We start from the raw sequence: 16,642 nt of genomic DNA on the forward strand, positions 1-16,642 counted from the left end.
GAGTAATGTTACTTCATCTTTCCCATGTAAAGCGCGGCCATGCGGATAGCATTTTAAGCCCAAATAGAGGCTTTGCTCGTTTTCTACCGCTAATGTTATTTCATCTTTCCCGTGTAAAGCGCGGCCATGCAGATAGCATTTTGAGCCCAAATAGAGGCTTTGCTCGCTTTCTACCGCTAATGTTTTTTCATCTTTCCTGTGTAAAGCACGGCCATGCAGATAGCATTTTGAGCCCAAATAGAGGCTTTACTCGCCTTCTACAGCCGTGAGAGTAGGGAGAGCCGGCAGGAGTACGGAATGGAAATATACAGATCGTGCATTAAGATTAGGTTAAATAGGGGTATTATAATATCAACACGAGACTAATAGGAACTATTTGCCTTTTCTTGTCCCCATTATGATGTAGCCACGAACGATACTTACCCGGTGTCAGAAAAGAATCTCGAGTGACACTGGTCCCCCAGGAATCAGGTGAGCATTAATACAAGTGGGGTCTCGGGTATTAGGACAGCATATTATAATTTAGCTGTGTAACCCCCTTTAATACCTTGTTTTTTTAGGTGTGGGATTCACCGTGATAGAACAATTATCGATCCATGGGGTGGAATAACGGTTTGAATCAACAGACACATGACCTAGAGGTAAAAAAGTCTTTGACAATCCTGGGTAGAATGATAATGATGTCCCTTGAAGTGCAGGGAGCAGAACCTAAACGAGTCTATCTTTTTCCAGGGGTAAACCGGACTGCATAGAAATTTATTTTATGAACCAGTGACAAAAAAGCACGCAACATAGAATCAAGTTTGCCTATGCCTACAAGTTACCCAACAGGTACCATTCAGACCTAAACTAACATTTAAAACTGTCCAAATGATTTTGATTCTTGAGGATTTTCCCTGAGAACTAAGTGGCTGCCTTATATTACTTTTTGACAGCTTGGGGAATTGTGAAATATTGACACAACCTCATTCAAGATTTTAACCCATCAAATAGGTCACCTATGTGCGATTGCACAGGTGAGTCATTCCTTATTTATTAAAGAGGGATTGAATGGGTTGAGAGTGCCTTATGGTATTGCATGATGTGGAACAAGAGTAGTGATGTGCACTAGAGAAGGTGGTGTAGGGTGTAAAAACAGACTTTTTGCTTTTTAATGTTCACATGAAAATAGTTGGAGATACACATGTATATAAAAGGTGACGCTGTTGTCCTAAAAAAAAAACGATACCCAATAGGTAACAACAATGTGGGAGTAGTTGTGTAGTGAAGAGCTTCCTCTAGGTATTTAGAAGGGACTATGCATGATATAGACGAATGTAGTATGCAGAGAACATGTTTTATTTTAAAGTAAAGGAATGCTTTATCTCTGCATTAGGTGACTCTTTGGATAAGGAGAGAAAAAAATAGCTATTGTCCTGAAGAAGGAGGCTACAATCAGCCAAAGCCTCCGAAACGCGTCAACGCATTGTACATTTATTAAATTTGGAAGTGGTCAACAAATAATTGGACATAGCTAAGGGAACCCCTACCCCATGTTGCCCATAGAGGGTCTGAATTAACAATGATAAGACAAAGTTTACTGTCTTTCATCTTTTTCTCCTGTGCTATCACATGCAAAGTGTTTTTAACTGTATTTCTGTCTCTTTGTTTTAAAAAAAATGAAATGCATATTTTATATTGACTGTAGTTTCATTGGGATGATTTTTTATGATGCAAATAAGTAGTCTGCTCTGATATAATAAGTGCTTCTTGCTTGTAAGTGTTTCACTGGATAGAGCGATTTGTTTGAATCTCATGTGGGGATTCTGACTGAGTAGAGTAATTGAATGAGCTTGACATTGTTTCTTCCAAAAGGAAAAACTCTTTTTACTTCACAAAAAAACAACACTACACCTAGCAAAATATGATATTTACTATACAAATGCTGATGTTGCTGAAAATGTAACTTGTATAAAGGATGAGACATTAGCATCAAATGGACAAACTGAAAAGTGAATCGATCCACATCAGACCAAATTTGTGAAGACTGCAGCATCCATACCCTGCATTCGATAATAAATTATTGGTGATGCTATAGAGCTTTTTCAAATGAAACAAGCAAAAGGAGCTCCCTTTTAGTGTATGGGAAAACATTTAGAAGCTCATTGTTTTCCCAAGTTCTTCCCGCTGGAGCAGGAGGCTGCGATGATGACTGTACTGTACAGATACCAGCAGATTAATGCTGCTGAACACATCTATATTTAGAGTCCAAGAATTGGTCAGTGCACTCAGTACATATTCTCTCTTCTGTTTGAGAGCAACTTGTTAGGACTTTCATAGGATGTGAATCATGTACTGAAGACAGGTCTTACTCTTCAAAATCTCCCTGCAAATGAATTTGTTGAAAAAGTTTAAAAAAAAAGATAAAAACATAGAATACTACTTAATGGCGTGCCAAAGTGCCACCAAAGAGGATTGGTATTGTCGACATGGAGAACTCAAATGTATGCTGAGAGGCCTGGGTGCGCCAACTTGGTTTATTACACTTAGTTGTCCTGAATATGAATTGGAAGAGCTGCTTGAATTTGTAATAGAGGCAAACTTATAAATGCTTTTTATATCCTGCTAATGTTTGCAGATATTTTAACCACAGGTTCCAAGCCATGCTATCTTTTTTCGGCAACAGAACTAAACCTCCTCTTGGTGAAGTAGCTGATTTCATTTAGTGAAAAGAGTACCAAGCAATATTCACATGCTGTTATGGCTAAAAGATGTGCCAAAATTTGGAACAGACAGTAATGACTGGGTGCTGTCTTTCATAGAACAGTATTTGATATGTGTAATCCCAAAATATACTACTGACAAAGGCTTGAGAGAACAAGTTCTGTGTTTCTAAACACATAAATGTGGAAAGTACTATTGTTGAAAATACAGAAGCAAAGGAAGATTTAACGTAAGAAGTTTTCTTTTCAGGACTGGTTATTTATCAAGGAAGAGTCAACATCTTATGATTGTAGTGAGACATTGAATACCATGGAAATCACAGAAAAATATGTATAACCTAATAAGAACAGTGACTTTCAAGTTCATTGATCATTATAATGCTATGATTCCTTAAATGTGTAATGCAAATACGGATATTCAATTTGTTGCAGACAACCCCATTGCCTTTGCTCATTATGTGACTTCGTCCATTACAAAATCAAAGAAGACTGAAATGAAACAGATGTGGTAGGAGATTTCTGTAGAAAAGAGTTTATTAAAAAATTCCCTACCCTCACAATTTAAAGCCTGGAGTTGCATTGATCAGCATCTCCTTAAAACACACCTGTCATCTAGTAACTATGGCTCCACATTAGACCCTGTGCTTGCATCATCTAATTACTCCAAATGGCTTCATAACGCCTTCAACACTCTAGTACCACTTAAAAATGCCTCTAAAAACAGAGCTGCTCCTTCGGCCCAATGGTTCTCTGAGTCACTTAGACTTGAAAAACAATGATGTAGGAACCTCAAGAGATACTGGCATAGCGACTATAATATCACTGAAAACAACCCTCTACAAGGAAGCTTTATCTAAGTACAAACAGCTTATTATCTTGGAGAAAAGCAAATACTACCTTAGTCAGATAGAATCCGCCCAAGATTCCACCAAGCAGCTGTTTCAGGGAGTCACAAAATTATCAGGGTCGACGACGATTTCCGTAATAGCTCCCACCCAAGATCTTTGTAACGCACTGGCCAGTTTCTTCCAAGAGAAGATCAGCAACATATATGAAAAATTTGCCACACAAACTAAAGCCGACCCCTTGACGGTTGAACTCGGCTATGAAGAAAGTACCCCTTCTTTCCCGAAATGCAGTCAAGTCTCACCAAAACAGATCTCTGACTTAATTTACTCCATCAAATTAGGTTCCCCCACTGTCCCCTGCCCCTCTTCAGTTTTAAAACTGATTCTGGATCTCATAGCTCCCAACCTAACAGATATCTGTAAAGCCATGCTTCAAACAGGCATTTTTCCCCTATTTGGACAAAGACTATTATTAAGCCGCTGCTGAAGAAGCAGAACCTTGATCCAGCAGAAACCAAAAACTATCGACCTATAGCAAGCTTTCCATTTCCAACAAAAATCTTTGAGAAATTAATGAACTCGCAGTTGGACCAATACATTGAGCATAACAACCTACTGGACAATACACAATTCGGCTCTAGAAAAGGCTATGGGACAGAAACTGCCCTCATTAAAGCATTAGACAAAATCAGGACAGTATTAGACCAAGGCGGTTCTGCTGTTCTAGTGTTGTTAGAACTATCAGCAGCTTTTGACACGGTCGACCATGCTACACTGATCAACCGTGTCTCAACCATTGGCATCAAACATAGGGCTAAAGATCTACTGGCCTACTTTCTTTCTAACCGCAAACAATCAGTAAGTCTCGGCCACTTTAAGTCCTCCCCATTTGCCCTCCCGTGTGGTGTGCCACAAGGATCCTCTTTGAGTCTGACCTTATTTAATATCTACGTGTCTGACTTGCCTAGGGTCATCAAAACCCATGAGATTGGTGTGACATCTTACGCAGATAACACACAACTGGTGCTCGGAGGAGCAATTGCAGCTAGCTTTCAAGCAGGAATTTTGGCCATGATTACCCTGATGGCCAACAACTGCCTAAAATTGAACTCTGATAAAATGGATGTATTGATTTTTGGTAATCGTTTTCCTACTTGGTGGCCAGCCAATCTGGTACCTCCACTGCGCCTGTCTCGAAAGTCAGAAACTTAGGTGTCTTGTTTGACGACAAGCTATCTTTCTCATTTCATGCCAATGCAGTTATCTCCTCCTCTTTTTATACCCTTAGGATGAATAAAAAACTCTTACCATTCATTCCTTTCAATACCGGAAAAACCCTTATTAGCACCCTAGTTATGTCAAAAATTGACTATTGTAATCACCTCCTCCTCAATACTCAGAAGAAAGTCATAAATAGACTACCGATGGTGCAGAATGTGGCTGCCAGAATGCTAACAAGTACCCCTAAGTATCAACCAATTTCAAAGGTAGTCCGAAAACTCCACTGGCTACCGATAAGAAGCCGAAATAAATTCAAAGCACTCTGTCTCGTATTCAAAGCCATTCATAACACTGAACCGGAGATTTTGAAGAAGGCTCTGTGTGTCTATCAGCCCAATAGACCCCTGCAATCATGAGTTGCTAAACTCCTGAGGATCCCTCGAACTAAAAAAGTCTCCTGGGGGTGAAAGAAAGTTCACTGTTGCCACAGCCAAGTTGTGGAACGCCCTTCCCCTTCAAATTAAAACCTGCCCTACCCTGTTTGCTTTTAGGAAACAAGTAAAGACTTGGCTTTTTAACCAATAACCACCTGCTTCTGGCTTGGTCATCTACATAGTCCGCAGCGCCGAGACACCCAAGGGTCTTTGTGCGCTCTACAAATTGCTTAAATAAATAAATAAAACAAATGTATTTTAAAAATGCTATCCTATAGAGAGATGGCTTCTTAAGGATGTATTGATAGGTAGAGCTTAGCCAGTTAATTCTCAGAGGCTAGGGGAATTGTTTGAGTAAGTCTAAGCCTAGCAAGCATGTGAATTAGGGCCAGACGTAGGAAGCCTTTTTCCTGTTCGCAAACGGGCAGATTCTCAGAATCAGCCCGTTTGCGAATGGGAAAAAGCCTTTTGGGTTGTTTTTTGCCTTAAGAAATCACAAATTACCACCAACTTCAAGTTGGTGGTAATTTGCGAATTTCCTTGAAAAATGCACTTCTTAGCATTTTTCAAAGTGCCATGTGGCACACATGTATGTGCGTGGGCATGTATGTGCGCCACATGTGCAGGGATGCAACAGGGTGTCCATTTGGCACCCTTGCACCCTCGCAATTTGCTAGTGCCTATTGGGTACTCGCAAATTGCGACTGTCTCCTCATTCATTCCTATGGTCCTCTAGACTCATAGGAATGAATGGGAAGGTATTCCTTAATTGTGAATCACAATTTGCGATTCGCTATTAAGGAATATGTAGGAATCACAATTATTAGTGTGTGATCTACATACATTGCATGCTGCACACCGGCATCAGGCAAACCCAATTTAATTGGGCTCAGTCCGGCCGTGCGGCACCTTGGAAAGTTTAATTTGCTCACCTATTTTAATCTGATTATTGCAAAAGTTTTACTTAGCTCGTTACGGCATGGGGAATTGGTGTTAATGTTTTCCATAAATACTGCAAGATCCTAGCTGCTATTTTTAACCGCAGAAATTGTTTTAATTTTGTGTGGTATCTTTTTTAACTTCAATTGGTGTGTGTTATACTCCACCAATTTCATTTGCACTTTTGGGAGTCTGAGTTTTTAAAATCCCTCAGACCTCTATCTTGCCCCTCACATAGCGGTAACTCAGTAGGTCTGATAAGACATCCTGTCTGCATCGATTGCGGGTACATATTCACACTGGAGCTCCCTTCGAATAACATGTCTGCTGATTCATTCATGCTTGGGAACATCAGTGCCTTAATGCCAGATCACTGAGGAAGCACTATGTAGATGTTGCAGACCAAGGGCCCGATGTAGGTAAATCCCATTTACCGATTTTGAAATACCGAATTATACCGATTCGGTATTTCAAAATCGGTAAATGGGATGTAGGTCCCAACATCTGGATTCGTTACCGAATCCTTAACAATTCTTTAATTACCGATTCGGTAAATACCGAATCGGTAATGCCCATTCATTCCTATGGGCTTTGAAGCCCATCGGAATGATTAGGCATTACCGATTCGGTATTTACCGAATCGGTAATTAAAGAATTCACAAGGGTGCAGGGGGTGTCACTTTGACACCCTCTAGCACCCCCAAAACGGGCATGTGTGCAATGTGGCACACAGACATGCCCTAAGGGCACGTCTGTCTGTCACATGGCACATGTGTACATTCACAGATGTGCATGTACACAGGAATCGGTATTTAACCATGGATTTGTATTCCATGGTAAAATACCAATTCTGTAAGCCATGTGCTGATGGAACATTGGCTACCTACATTGCATTTTCGGTAATTTTACCGAATCGTTATCATTACCGAATCGGTAAATATTACCGAATTGGTAAATTTACCGATTCGGTAATGATAACGATTCGGTAAAATTACCGAAAATGTGCCCCTACATCTCGATAGCCCTTTACCGATCGGAAACAGCCGAAAATCTGTATTTTCGGCCGATTCCGATCGGTAAAGGGCTACCTACATCGGGCCCTTTGTCTCTGACAATCTTTCAGATCTATTGTTCATTACTGAGAGCTGGCTTGACGCCTTTTCAAACCCCATTGTGGCCTTAGCCACTCCTGTTGGCTTTGACGTCCATCAGGTGGAACGACCAGTTGGCAGAGGTGGTGGTTTGGCTATTTTGTACAGGGAATGCTGGACCCTTCATAGTGAAACATCCACTCTCTGGGGTGACTGTGAGGTCCTTGATTTTAGCCTACAACTTTCTGCTCATTTCATTCTTGGGGGGTCCCTGAAATATCGGCCTTCTGGACCAGCCAGTGTCTTTTTGGAAACTTGGGGGCACACGCTGGCAGAGCGAGCATTGCGACGACCGACTCTGCTGCTTTTCTTGACTCTCTTCACTTGGCCCAGCTCTCCCAATGGGTCAGGTATCCTACCCATCTAGGAGGGCACACTTTGGACACCATCTGTTCAAATTTCCCTATATTGGTTGTGAGGCCACAGCCGGTCTCCTGGTTGGACCATATTTTTCTCATGGGATATTAGACATCCTTCACGACTGACCAGCTGCCATCACCCCCCGACATCTAGGAAAATGGACCCTGGACAGCTTAGTAGCTCTCTGGCAGCCTCACGGCCTTCCCTTCTAGGGGACCTGGAGGAAAATGTGTCCAGGTTTGCTGAGTGGATCTCTGACTCGGTCTGTGCTCTATCGGCACCATGTCAGCCAAAGCTGAGGAGAGAGACTCCCTCCAAGCCTTGGTTTACCCCTGAGCTGAAGACTCTGAAACATGCTTGTAAAGTATTGGAGAGAGCATGGCGTTCCAGTGGTTATTGTTTCACTGCCAAACATGCTCTTAGAGGCAAACAAAAACTCTACTATGCGGCCATTGGAGTGGCCAAATGCCAGCATTACTCTGCAAGCATTGATCGGGACAATAACAATTCTAAAGAAATGTTTGCAATTGTGCAGAGTTTCTTGGCCCCCAGCGCCCAGGCTCCAGCCTCGGAGACCTGGTGTAACACCTTGGACAAAATAATTACAGTACAAGATACTTTCTCAAATACTTCCAGGAAGCTTATAGTGGCCTCATCAGCGAAGCAGGTGTTAGAATCTGCCTCCATTTTTTCCACGTTTAGATCTGTCGATCTGCCAAGCTCTCTCAGAATCTTTAAGGCACTAAAGTCTGGATCACCTAATGACCCATGTGCGACCAGGCTTCTGTCCGAAGTGGCAGATACTATTAATCTGGAGGTGAATCTAATAGTCAACAAGTCGCTTCGCAAGGCGTTCGTTACAATGTCGTGGAAGCAAGCGCTGATTCTTCCCCCCCTCAAAAAGCCATCACTTGACCCTCTGGTACCTGAGAACTACCGCCCCATCTTGCTGTTGCTAAGGTCTGCGAGAAGGTGGTCACGTCTCAACTTACCAACTATGTAGAGGCATCAAGCCTGCTTCATCCAGCACAATCCGTTTTCCGTGCCTCGTATAGCACGGAGTCAGCATTGTTAGAGGAGACAGAGGTGATCCAGGAGTGCTTGGATGCCATCGGGAGAGCAGCCTTTGTCATGCTAGACCTCTTGGTGGTATTCAACACCGTGCTCCACTTCCTGCTCCTTGATCGCCTATCAGAAATAGGTATTTCTGGATCGGCTCTACAGTGGATCAGGTCCTTCTTGGAATGCTGGTCGCAGCAGGTCTGCTGGCTCCCTCCGTGTTCCTCCGTGCCTATACAGGTGACAACCAGCATGCCGCAGGGGTCATCACTTAGCCCCCTTCTTTTTAACATCTATGTGACTCCGCTGGTCTATCTCGCAGAGTCATTAGGGGCTAAAGTGATGGCATACGCTGATGATACTCAGCTTTTGTTTTCCTGGACTAAGGAGGATGACTCTGTTGTGACTGCGCAACACTGTCTGTCTTCTGTCTTTCACTGGCTTGCGAATGCAGTGTAACTAAGGAAAATCCGAGGTGCTCTTGTATGGCTCTTTCTCTGCGGATTTCAGAGAAAGGCTGTGGCCTCCTGGCTTTCCCCAGCCCATTGCGGAAAAAGTGCTGCTAAAAATCTTGGCATTTGGTTCTATGAAAATCTGAACTTTTCGACACAAGTGAAGAAGTTGCCAGGAACCTGCTGTGGCACTTTAAAAATCCTGAGGAAGTTTCTTCTCCTTTTGCCTGGAAGTGCCAAAGAAACTGTGGTCCGCGCCCTGATCATGTCCTGCTCGGACTATGCCAGCGCCCTTCTGGTCGGTAGTCCGGGCATTCTTGCCAAGAAATTGCAAATAGTTCAAAACTCGGCAGCCAGACAGCTATTGGGTCTGTCATCTAGGCACAGTGTACGCACCCACCTGCGTACCTTGCATTGGCTCCCAGTTGAATCTCGTCTAAAATTTAAGATGCTGTCCATCGTTCATCAGGCCCTCTATGGCTTAGGCCCCATCTATCTTCAGAAGAGATTTGTGTTCTATAAACCAGGGAGACAGTTGCACTTGTCTGCTCGGCTGCTGATACAGACCCCTAGGTTCAAATATCCAAAGGCTTGGTGGGAGCTCCTTTGTTCGGAAAGCTGGTCTGGCCTGGAACATGTTGCCTCTGGTGCTCTGGGGCACCCAGGATCCATTGCTTTTTTAAAAAAAACTAAAAACACTGCTCTTTAGCTTATGATCTGTGTGCATCTTTCTTTCTGGAGCAAGCACCGGGACACTCTTGAGTAGCTATGCACTGTATAAATTAAATATGACATAACATAACATAACATTGCATTTTGTGGGTCCTTAATAGCGAATCGCTAAAATTTGCTATTAAGAACTTGCAAACTGCAAAGATGATACATCTGCCCCATAGAGTATTCTAGTCTTTCCCAGAAATTCAGTATCTAACCGAGTTTGACATGGAAAGTACTGACATTTTAAAATTAAACATGTTAGATAGATACTACCCAACAAAAAGTTTACATTTTGTAAATATGTGCTTATATGAAGTTCCTCAATATTACAGGTACAAAAGCAATGTAACAGAAAACATAGAAGCAGGAAAATATACAGTATTTGGATGTGATGGGTTTTTTGTGAGGCATGAAAAAGGGAATTATATAAACCACAATATTTTGTTTTTATGCCTACTTCAAAAGTGCACACATTTTAATGAAGAATTTCTGAAATTGGAGAAGAAAGAAATGTTGGAAGTTATAGCTATTGGCAAAATAGAACACTACATAATAACAATAGTGCTAAATGAAAAACTTCAAGGAAAACTAGATTCATTAGAGACATCTATGTCTAGGACTAGTGGATTAGAGAAGTGTTTACCTGTGTGTAAAAACTGTAGAGTAATTTTGTTGCGCAATTTAAATGTTGAGGATAAATTAAGAATAGTGTAATGGATAAACTTATTCATTTCATTAATTCTCCAAATAGGAATGAGGTTGAATACTTGGCCATAAAATGTCTTCAGATTAATGGTATCAAACAGATTGTTGATGTGTTGTGCATTTTTTGCTACTGAATGATTTGTATTTGCGGCGCCAGCAGTTCCCAGTCTCTCTAGAGTATTCTGTAACTATGCATACATCACAAGGTTTAACTGTAGAAGCAACTTTTGGAAATATTGGAAGTATTGTATTTAAAGAAGGTATGCCATATGTAGCATTGTTGTGAGTTAGAACATTGGCCGGTTTGGTTTTGGTTGATTTGGATTAAATGAAATTTAGTCCTGATATTAGTTGTGCTAGAGAATCCAATTGGTTAAGAAGTGTATATTCTCCTCAGTTAGTATCCTATTTATGAGAAGCAAAGAATCTGTCCAAAACAGAAGCGTAGGAAGCAATCCAGGGTGTACCTCATAGAAGCAAAAAAAAAATTAGGATTAAAATTGACAGTAATGTTGTAGTGTTTCAGCTGGAAAACAGTAATAGTGTCAACTGTTGGGCAAATGTGCTTCTGAATATACTCTACCATTTAACACATTTTGTAAATGAAATTCAACATAAAGATGATAGTAGAATCTGCTCTCATCTGTGTACTGTGCTGGAATATTTTTGTAGTGGTAGGACTCTAGTGCATTCTGCTTCAGATGTTGTACACGTGCATAGTGATTCTGTACCATTTTCCCTCAACAGTCAATAAGACACTCAGGACTTTATTATGGTGATGCTTGGATGTTTGAAATAAGTTAATATTGATGAATTATTTGGACTGAGTTAACATGGAACCATGATTGTAAAGATTGCTCCTTTGCAACTACTGCTCAAATCTATTTGCAAGGATGTATCTAGTTAACATTAACATATTGTAAAAAGTGAAAATAAAAATATGACCTGCTCAAATTGTAGGTCAGAGTGCATGTCTACCTTGCAGATACACACAAGTGGAAAATACATTATATTGATGCTAAACGATGGAGAGCTGATGGATCAGCAATAGAAACTGAAAATACAGATTTAAAAGCAAGACAAATTTCGATTTCTGGAAGAACGTACACAAAACTGGCTATTATGTTTCACAAAGGACTTCGTATAACTTCAGGACACTGTACAGTGGGTTTGAAAGATTCAACTGGATGGACAGAATGCCACAACTGCAAGCTCACTTTCAAACAAAAACAGCCTTTAAACTTTGAAATTCATATCTCTTCTTTCTTCAGTCAAAGAAGATTAGCATTTAAAGAATGGTATACAGTGTTTTTTTTTTGATGATCAGTGTATAAGATATAACTTGGCATTTAAACCCTTAGTCTATTGGGCTCGCCTCTGGACTTTGGAGGAGATGAAGCCTTACAGGGATGCCCTGACAGAACTCATGTCCCAGGACCATTCAGCATGGACCTTTGGCTTACGTTTGTTAAAAATATGTTTAGAGAGGTTAAAGTGGAAGAGTTATGTGTTTTACCACCGTGGATCATGTAGGGCAGCATCCAGGAAGTCAAACTAGCCTTCCAGGAATTTTTCTTAATGAAGATCTGGAATGAGCAGGCTGCATATATTTTGATGGGCAATTCTCACAATTAAGCTTTCCCCTAACTATGAGCAGTACTTGGATAGAATTAACCCTCCCCCAGGTAAAACAACTCTATGTTAAATTATTTGAAATGGCCTTTTAGGCCCTGAATACGGTTACAGCTTAAGAGGGAAAAATAGGGCAAAAAGCGTGGGCGGTGCTCTGACGTAGGAGGCAGCAGCTCTCAGAGCTCTGGCCCTGGGTTTCCACGTCTATCATTATCCTGAACCCCTCTCATCCGCGACCGAGGTGTAATCGGTGGATGATCCCATTGGGCACCTGCAGCAGCAAGCAGGAGAGGAGAACACCAAGTACACCGATCACTGGCAATGCACTGGCAATGCGAAGTTCCTAAGACGCTGCAACAAAGATGGCGCCTGGGAGATAAGGACGGGCTGCGGAGCTAATACCCTGGTGGGAGATCAAGATGAAGAGCGGGTAGCAAGCAGTCCGGCTGATACCGGAGCTCCCAGGGAGACATTGAGGGACTGCTCCACCACTGGCAGCTTTCAAGTTGAGCCAAACCCATGTGAAAGGCGGCTGGAACTGGCACCACACAGGGAAGAGGTAGCTCTACAAAAGCCAGGTAAGTGTAGCGTGCAGGGTGGAAGACCTGATCCGAGTGAAGGAACTCAGGGCCCCTGGGCAGTTCATAGGTAGCCCATCACTTAAACTGGCAAACAACAGTGTGAGGGGCATTAGCACAATGAGAAAGTGCGCTACCGGGAGCGTGGAGATCAATACCGGCTGCTCCAGATGGGATGCTAGTGTCATTCGTGACCCCAACATGGTGAACACTGCCCAGTCATTGTTTAATAGAAGAATGGGGAGAATGCTGCGGGGTTCTTCTTCAGCCTTGTGCATAACGTAAACCTCTTGCAGGCTTCTGAGTGATTTTGGTTGCCCTTCAAACTTAGCAGTGTTTCCGGTCTCTGTCAGCCAAAATTATCCATACCACCATGCCTGACCCCCCAGGCAGAAATCTAAATTGTCTGGATGTACCGCAGTGCCCGAGCAACCTTGGCCGATGCCCGGTGTAGCTGCCCTATGCAGCTAAATAGGAGTTTGGTTCTGATTCACCCCTCGGCTGTCACCTTCCCAGCCGGTCTTTGGACATTGTTTTCCTTGTCTTCCCATTGTGTCTTTTTTTCCCTCTCCTACCTACTTCCCTGTGATTCTTTTTCTGCCTCCCCTTTTCTAGCCTGACCTTTCTGTGTCCCCTGAAGTAGTTATGTTATGCCATGCTTTAATGTGATGCTACAGAAACTACAGAAACTGATGTAACTATGTAACAATGTTCTGAAACAATGTCCTTCCTCATGTAAAGCGCTCTGATACCTCCGGGTCTAACCAGCGCTATACAAAACTTTTTAAATAAAATAAATGTTTGATTTTCCGCACTGTCCATCAGAAATTGAGCAAGAAAACATTCGTATTCCTTCTACGATAAATATCAAAGACCTTGTGTAAAATGGATCATCCCATTGTGCAAGGCACTGAGGATCAGTAAAAAGCAGGATACACTAAGAATTCTGAAAAACGATAGTGAACAGGTTGCGTTTGCTGTAACTAATTTTTTGTTGTGGACATGGAGACTCAGAGTGTAGGATTCTCCTACATAAGGCTCATCTTTGAACTAACCTGAACACAAATAAACTAGCCTTATATAGCAAATGAGCTCTTCCTAAAAGATTTTTGGATTGGTCCAGAAGCTGTGCATCACAGTTTATGGAGTTATCTTGACATGTATGCCTACAGATAGTTTTAAGTGTTATACCTTTCTAATTACATGCAGGCACTTTTATTTGATATTTTATATACTGGATTTTATTTTCACAGTCTTATTGATGAGCACATTTGTGAGCCCTTTATATACATGTATTTTTTGTTGCCTGAGAAATGTCCTTCTACAGTACACTTGCTAGAACAAAGATATTTATTGGTAGATTGCTTTGTGTTCAAGTATCAAGATTTAGCAATTCAAAGGTAGAGGTACATAACAGGCCATGTATGGAGGTTTTTGTCCTACTCTCATTTTTCTTTTTTTCTTACTTGAGCACATATCGTTATAGACCATATTGCATTGGCGTAAGGCATGACATTTGTTAAACGTGGTGGCATTAGGTTGACTCTGATACTATAATTTTTGCACAAATTTTGTGTATCTTCTAGACCTGCTTTTTAAATGGTTGTGAGTTTTTTTGTAGCACTTTTATTATCATGTATGTACGGTTTTATGTGCTATGTCCCTGTGCACTCTAATTGAATGACTTTTTTCTTCCAATGCACTTTACTTTTATAACTTGGAAGCGCTAGCCATGTGATACGTACATATTCTTATACCAGTGTGTATGTTTTATTTTGTACTTTCATGGATACACGGCCGAAATAAAGTTCTGTAAGAATTCAGCCTAACAGGGGTTATGGTTTCAAAATGGAGTTTGGAATTTGAACACACGTTATCTATTTTAGTTAATGGACTATTTCAGTATCATATCATTTTTTGGGGGGATACATTCATTTACATTAGTTGAGTATATTTGGCTAGAATAACTAATTAGGAGTTTGTACTGACTGCAAAGCATGGTATGACTTATTTGTAGCATAATACTGTACCGTTTTTTTTCTACAATCTATATGAGTGTTTTTCCCCACTGTTCAACAAAGATTATTTATACAGTACATTTTGTATGATGTACAAATATAAAAGCAGAGAACAGTGACAAATAGAAAATTAAATGTTTAAATAAATATATGTGTTTTCCAGTGTTACAGTTGTGTACGTAAATATTTATTTCTGTTTTCTCTCTTTTATGACAGATCAATGGATTCAGAGTTTGGAGATTTTTTGGTAATCAATTCTGTATATAATGGTTATAAACTATATAGAGTAACAGACACCTTAGAACCTGCTGATGCATACAGTAAGATGCCCTTGAAAACAATAATGCATTTCCTCACATACTCACCCACTCACTTATACACACACTGACACACTCTGGGACTTACTAACACATACACTGACACACTCTTGAACACACTAATGCATTTACTGATATGCTCAATCACTCAGTCATACACACTATGACACACCCTAGGTTTCTCTAATACAAACACTAATGCACCCATGAACAACGACTCACTCATATACACAGTGAGACACTCTGGGACTAAATGATACATACATTGGCACACCCATGGATACACCAATGTATTAACTAACACATTCAAATAGTTGCTCATAAACACTCTGACACACTCTAGGACTAACTACTACATACACTGGATTCTCTAATGCACACACACATTTACGTCTATATACCTTGAAACAACCTAAGACTCCCTAATACATAAACTTTCAAATCCATGAACACACTGATGCATTAATTGACATGCTCACTCACTTAGTCATGCGCACACTGGCATGCTCTAGATCTCATTAATATATAAACTGACACACCCATGGACACACTGATACATTAACTGACATTCACTCACTAGTTCATACACACATTGACACACTCTAGAACTCACTAATATGTACCACACACACATAGATTGATGTATTCAGTAACGTTGTCACTGACTCAGCCATGCAGACTCTGACACACCCTAGCTCTCACTAATCCATACACTGACACACCCATGAACTCACTGATGCATTATATGACATACTCACTCAATCAGCCATGCACACAGTGACATACTCTACATCTCACTAATGCATACACTGACATACCCATGGGTGCAATGATGTATTAACTGGCATACTCACTCAGTCAGTCCTACACACTCTGACACACCATAATCTTACTAATACATAAACTAACACACCTTTGCATATACATATTCTCTGACAAAATCACTGACTCACTCACATATACACTGAGACATCCTGGGACTAACTGATACATACACTGACACATCCATAGACACACCAATCCATTCACCAACACATTCAAAGGTTACTCATACACACCCTGACACACTCTAGGACTATATAGTACATACACTGACACACATATGGATTTACTAAAGCATTCACTAACATACTCACACACTTAATTATACACACCCTCAAACAATCTATGACCACCTAATACAAATGCTGATGGAACTAAAAAAAATACCTTAACATATTTTCAATAATAAAAAAGATGTGCAATAGTTTTTATTTAAAAAAAAATAGTTTAGAAATGTATTATAAAACTGAAAAAAACTTTACATTTTACAAACAGTACACAAAAAATCAAACAAAAACAAGTTGTTTACATTTATGAGAAAATATAATTTATAATTTATAAGATATGTTAGTTTCTAATTTATAAGAAAATAAACTATGAACCGATATTATATATTTAGTATTATATATTTCTCCAATTAATCCATAATCAAAAGAAGAATTTGGAAAAAAGCACAGTTGTTACAAA

Source organism: Lissotriton vulgaris, chromosome 3_2, assembly GCF_964263255.1.
Source record: "Lissotriton vulgaris chromosome 3_2, aLisVul1.2, whole genome shotgun sequence".
NCBI classification, from domain to species: Eukaryota; Metazoa; Chordata; class Amphibia; order Caudata; family Salamandridae; genus Lissotriton; species Lissotriton vulgaris.